The sequence below is a fragment of the Sinocyclocheilus anshuiensis genome, unplaced genomic scaffold, assembly GCF_001515605.1.
Source record: "Sinocyclocheilus anshuiensis isolate Anshui unplaced genomic scaffold, SAMN03320099.WGS_v1.1 scaffold257, whole genome shotgun sequence".
Classification (NCBI taxonomy): Eukaryota; Metazoa; Chordata; class Actinopteri; order Cypriniformes; family Cyprinidae; genus Sinocyclocheilus; species Sinocyclocheilus anshuiensis.
In genome coordinates this window covers 2315835-2322618 of record NW_015539889.1, presented here as the reverse complement: position 1 = coordinate 2322618, position 6784 = coordinate 2315835, and the positions used below count along the sequence as shown (strand labels likewise).

Sequence of the window (6784 nt, the reverse complement as noted above, 5' to 3'; positions counted from 1 at the left end):
TATATATATATGGACAAGTGAACATAATAGTTAATTATTAATTGATATATTAATATTAACTTTATGTATTAATTATTATTAGTTATGTAATAATGATTACTATTATAATTATGCTATTATGTATTAAATAGCTCATTCATCTGCTCTTCTCTGTGCTGAAACTTAATGCATACTGTTCTAAAGCAACTTTACAAGAATAGTGCAATGTCAAGGCATTGTTTAACACTGATACTTGAATACATCTATGACCAGCTTTAAACTTTAATCATTGTTATGAACACATCTATGAAGTATATTTTTCTGTTACCTGGTATTCATTCTTAAATTACTAGTATGTAATCCAATAGTGACTACTATCTTTCTGAATTATACTATACAAATAGATACTAGTACTTATTCCAAAAGAGATTATCACTTCAGTTAGTGACATTACTACTTGTCATTATCCCAATAGTGACTAGTAACTATTCCATTGTAACCTGTAACATAATTTATTGTAATTTTAATTTCCCAGATTTAATTCTGTGTAGATGTTGTTCATATCAACTATTCATTTCCAACTAGTATGTATTCCAGTTGTTGTTGCTGGTACTTATTTTTACTAGTAGATATTTCTAGGAGCTATTTATATATTACAGTTTTACTAGCTTTTTTTAAACAGGTATTTATTCAACAGTAGTGTAGCTACTAAAACGAGTACCTAATAAATAGCTACTAATGAAATGGAAACAGATGTCTGTATCTGTTGAATTAATTAATAATTAAGTAGCAATAGATATTAATCCTTTAGACGTAATATTTAAATGTCATAACACCTTCATTTATTTATTTTTTTATTTACTGTTATTAAGTTAGGAAATTAATTTGTTTTCATATTTCCCAGTTTAAACTTTTAAGAGGATTAAAATAATATCAAAAACCAAGCAACAGCAATGTAAAGAATAACAACGAATTCAAGATTATTGTGATTTAAAAACTTATTTCAGTTGTATTAATAACAAAAAAAAATCAGCGTTTAGGTTTTTAGATGATTGAAGGGTACGTGTGTGACTTATGCAAAGTAGTGCTCTGGATCATAAATGTGGAATGGTAAGAATGTGCAGAAGTGTCTTTCACACTGAACTGTTACCTCTAAGGGTCTGAACCTGGAGGTGCCACAACAGGCTCTTCAGTCCTTGAACTGAAGGGGTTTTTGAGCTGAATGTATTTAGGTTATACCTGCAGGCAGTCTGGATCTGTTCCAGCTTGCATGTACTTAAAGGCCAAATGTAATAATAAATCATCAAGGTGTGTAGCCAGCGGCTGTGCAGTCATGACAATCATACAAATGAACTAGAACGTGAAGTTCAGTGATGCTGAAGCTGTAAGCTGTTAATTCATTTCCCACCATGTTTATCCAAACTTGAGGTCATAAATTCTCAGTTGCATAAAGAATCATTTACTGCTGTTAATTTCTCATTAATCAGAAGTGATTTTTATCCTTAGGTGATAGCCATTGTGACAGACTCCTTGACAGACCTGGATATCTTCCAAGACCTGAAGGAAGCTTGCACATGCCACAGAGTTCCTGTGTATATTCTTTTAGACCAGTCTTCTCTTCCCTCATTCTTACAGATGTGTAAAAACCTTCATGTACAGCTGGATGAGCTCTTCATTGTATTATTATTGTTTTTTTAATTTATATTTAATGTATTTAGAATTTTTTTTATTGCATTTTTTAACATTTGTTTTATTTAATTTTGAAGCAAATGAAAATACGAACCATAACAGGTTCTACCTACTACATGAGATCAGGTGCTCGGATCACTGGAAAGGTTCATGAGCGTTTCATGCTGATTGATGGAAACAGAGTGGCCACAGGTTCATATAGGTAACAAAAACTCCTTTTCCACAAGGTCTTAAAGGAATAGTTTACCTAAAAATAAAAATTGTTGTTCCAAAACTGTTTGACTTAATTTCTTCTGTGCAACACAAAAGAAGATATTTGGAAAAATGTCTTTTGTCGAGACAATGAAAGTCAGTGGGGTCCAATATTATTTTGGACCCTATTGGCTTTCCTTTTATGGACAAAAACATTCTTCAAAATGTTTTTTGTGTGGTGTTATAACCTTTCAGACAATGTAGAATAATTACAAAGAAATTATGTAATTTGTTACATTAAATTAATTGGTTTTAACTTTGTAAATGTCAGACAGTCAGTACATAACAGTTATGACTCCAGTTCTAATTAGGGCTGGGCGATATGGCGATATTATCGTATATCGCGATGTCAACAGTCATCTAACAGACGATTATAGACATTATCGGGAAAAAATGGCAAATGATAAACCTAGTAAGTTGCAAAATATATTTTACATAGCCCCATAGTCACCATACAGGTTTTTTGCATGCAAGAATGAAATAATTTAGGAGGGTTGGGAATCGAAAAGCTATTCCAATTTCGGAAATCAGATCAGATGCGTAAGGTCAGGAATCAAATTACTTGTTATTAAATTACATTTCGATTCTGCGTCTCGATTTCTATATGCGCATTTATTGTGATTTCAAAAGATTCAACTGCAAGAAGACGAAATAGAACTCACTTCTGCACTCGCGCGCTGTTTTCTGTGCTGCTCACACACAAAGCGCACGCACAAAAGCCGCCTTTTATATACACGAACACTTAACTGAGCTCTCTTTCTCGCGTTCTTACACATTCGAATGGATTAATTAATAAAATAAAAATTATAAAAATTACAATATAAAAATGAAATTTAAATTACCCTGCTTCTAATTAAATAAAGCAGTTATTTTTATTTAGTTAAAACCGAGCCGAAAGAGACCTCCGAACTACTAGGCTACCAGAAAGGGGGGGAAAAAAAAACCTTAACGTTTTTGCTCAGAATTCATTTTTAATCCCTGCATGATTTTAGTTCTACATGATAAATATCAAATACGTTATAGCTAGACTACAAGTTTAAAACAACGCTGCAATTGTTATAATTAAGGAAATTAAACTTACCATCATGAAATATGTCTACACAGGCGATAATGCCCAAAAGAAAGAGAAACATCGGAAAATAGGCATATTTTATTCAAGACATTATTATATGACATCAACATGCATTTATCATTCTTACAATCACCGCCAGAATGTCCAACTTCACCATGATGAACTTAAAATTGGGTTCTATTATTTTTCCTCAACAGTTTTCCTCACAAAACGAAATTCATTTCAAACACAAATTTGATAAGAACAGAGTGGAAATTATTAGCAACACCAAATGTTTTCAGCTAATGTTTTCAGTTAGTTTAAGCACACACTAAGAAAAGTAAAACCAAACTTTGTGGCAATAATTAAGACCAAACTGAACATGGTGTGTGTTTATGGTGCATGTCGGCAATGTTGGCTCGGCGGGGGCGGGGCGTAGTGGAGGTGGGGCTTAGGTAGACGATATTATCCGATATCGCGATATTTTTAAAGGCGATTATCGATGATATTTTTGACATATCGCCCAGCCCTACCTTCTAATTATACATTTCCTATTTATTTTGTCACATTTTTTATCTACAGGTTTAACTGGACAGATGGCAGACTAAACAGCAGCAACCTTATCGAGTTATCTGGCCAGATAACCGAGAAATTCGATGAAGAGTTCCGCATCCTCTTTGCCCAGTCCCTGCCACTGCCAGCGAATACAAGAGCTCCCTCTAGTGCCCGAAGCAGCGGTTTATATGACCATCTTGTCCTCAAACCACCTGGAACGCCTCCCTCCTACTTGGCACGAACAACAAAGCCTCAACCAGAATGTCTGATGAGCACTCCAGCCAGACTTCATACCCCAAAGATCCAACAGATGAATAAAGACATTGAAGATCGAGACAGAAAGAGTAACCCAGTTTCTGTTACTTCCACACTAGGTGAAGACTGGATCGAACAAGAACTCAGAGGAAGCGCTCACCTTGGATGACCCTCCTCTTTTGCAGGCAACGAATGTTACCACTCAGACTGTCGATTTGATGATCTCTCCCCTTGTACCTTCCTGCGACATCTCAACACAAACCACCTGCCAAACAGCAGACGTGAGTGTGCAAACATGTGCTGACAAGCTTAAATCGAAAACCTCGTCCAGCAGCAACCCCAACACTTCATCCGCTTGCAACCTACATGAGGTGGACTGTCACCCACCTGTCTGTCTTGCCCCACAAGATGTCAACCTGAGGGAGTGCTTCCTCAAGATCACCAAAGAACGACAGCACCACTACAGCTCCATTGCTCCAAGCTCGACCACATGGTGACACTGCTTTCTCACAAGAGGGAACTAGTGGACCTCACTAACCTGATGCTGAGGCCCGGCCTGCACAGAGGACGCAAGGGTCAGCAGGAGGGCAGGCAGCTTCACGGGACATTTGATAATGTGATTATGGGGACTTGGCCCAGATCGAGATGTCTGCAGTGACATGAACACAGGAGAACTGCGCTGGTGGTGGTCTGCTATGTTTTAGTACAGCACTTTTTCAAAAATCAGAATAAAGCTTGTAGATTAATAAGAAAAATATTTTGAATGATGCGTATGCAAAAAAAAAAAGTGCAAAGATACTGATTTTTTTTCTTCACTTTAATTGTACTTATTGTATTAGATGCAGAAATTATTAGCAGTCTTTACATACTGTAGTTAAATAAACCAAAGTACTTTTATTTTCGGTGACTTTGAAAATGAGTTTGTCTGTATTTGGTTGTGTCTGTTTCTTTCTGTGTTGTTTAATGTTATGAAAATGACCTCCTTTGTAACACTATTACTTTTATATGCATATACTTAAAAACAACAACAGTCACTCACGATTATGTCTTTGATGCGCCTTGAATGATGTTAGTGAAAGGAATTAATTAAAACAATTGTACTAAATTGGAAACTTTTGGTACTTTATGCTTGACGCATTCAAATATTTATTTCACCAAAGGTGCTGAAAAAAAAATGCCTTATTTTAATAAAACTGTTCTTATGATGAACAATTTGTTGGAGATTTTTGTGGGGTTGTGGAAACGTAACACTCATTTATAAAGACTCACTAAGTATTCAATTTAGCTTAAATACAGGAATGTAATGTTTAAATATGCATTCTTATATAGAGATTTTCTAAATATATAATACCATTCAAAAGTTTGGGGTCAATAAGTAAAAAAAAAAAAAGAAAATTTTTCATCAAAAAATGTGACAGTAAAATTACATTATTACATTAGAAACCTTTAAATTATAATATTTCACAATATTATAATTTTACTGTATCAAATGATTATTTGATCAAATAAATGCAGGTTTGGTAAGCACAAGACCTTTCAAAAACAATAAAAATAATCTTACCAACAACCTTTTTACACACTTTTAAACAGTGGAGTATATCTTTGAAACATTATATAAATATAATCTTACAAATAAATGTACATTAAGTAGTAACTGACTTGCATGCTTATGTTAACTGATTGGCGAGGTGTGGGTTATGTTTTATGATTATGTGTAAATGCTTCCTCAGAAAACACTTGATCTGCCCAAGGGCTGCACTAAATGTCATCTGGACATCTCAATATTAAGGATTCTTGCAAGTTGTACTTGTTTTATTAACCATGAGGGTGAGTTCTGGTAAATCATGCCATTCATCTCAGTAAAAAAACTGACCCAATTTCCAAAACTTTAGGATTTTAAACAAAGTATATTAAAGTTAATACATAAAATGAATAAGTAATGTGTAAGATTCTGCGCCATATCTAGGTAACTATTCAAATAAGCAAATTAGTGACACCAATCATGAACTCCTTAGTAAAAAAGTCAGATGTTCTTGTTTCCACAGAATCACTCAGAAAATATATGTACATTTTAAAACAACTTTCTCATTTGAATCATTTTGCTGGTATTTTGTGATGAAATGTTTTGAATTAAATGCATTTTAGCTATACTTTAGGACCCCGATATAGTTAACTATAATTTAATGGATCTTGTATAAAAGATCTTCATTCTCACTAGGGCTGTGCGATATTGAAGAAAAATGTGATATGCGATAACTCATTAAATAATGCGATATGTGATACGATAATGCTTAAAGTGCCACATGCTCAGATGAAACAGTTTTACTCAGCTGTTGCTGAGTCAGTTCTGTGAACTTCTATAACTATCATGTGTCATATATATATTGTGACGAGCGTCCCGAAGCTTCATCAGCGTCACCCTGGAAACAAGCGAGGAGCACCTGGCCATCATCATCACAGGCTGATCGGTCACAGCTGCACCTCATCAGGCGGCGGCTACATAAGCCACGCAAGCCCTGCCATCTAGGAGATTCCTCCATGAGACTGAGCACTACTCTTTGAATTCAATATGCACTGATTCTTATTTAAGCTACAAACGTTATTTAGGTAAGAGCAGTGAGTGATTTTCTCTGTCTTTTGTTCATGGCCCCAAATATTGCAAGCTGTAACGATATGCATATTGCGATATGTACATTTGCGATATTTCGATAATTTCGATATATTGCACAGCCCTAATTCTCACTCATTGCAAGATTTACTTAGCCAGATTTAAACCAAAAAATAATATAAAACAGTTGCCCTTATTTTAGGTCAACAACTGTCTGTTCACAGAACGAGGAATTCTGGGAAGTCTGTTCTCATTTCACACCAGCAATAGTCCTGTGTAAACCGAAGAGGGCGCTATTATCTTGCACCTTGCAACTCACTTCATGAGATTGATGCCTTGGATTACATTGTAGAAAATGTACACATACACTAAACTGACCAAAAAAAATGTATATA

General features: G+C 34.8%; 1 pseudogene; it reads left to right on the top strand.

Moving 5' to 3' along the window:
* The window catches only part of LOC107685686 (protein FAM83D-like), a 6081-nt pseudogene extending 1146 nt beyond the window's left edge, over positions 1-4935 (top strand).
* Positions 4936-6784: the final 1849 nt, after the last annotated feature.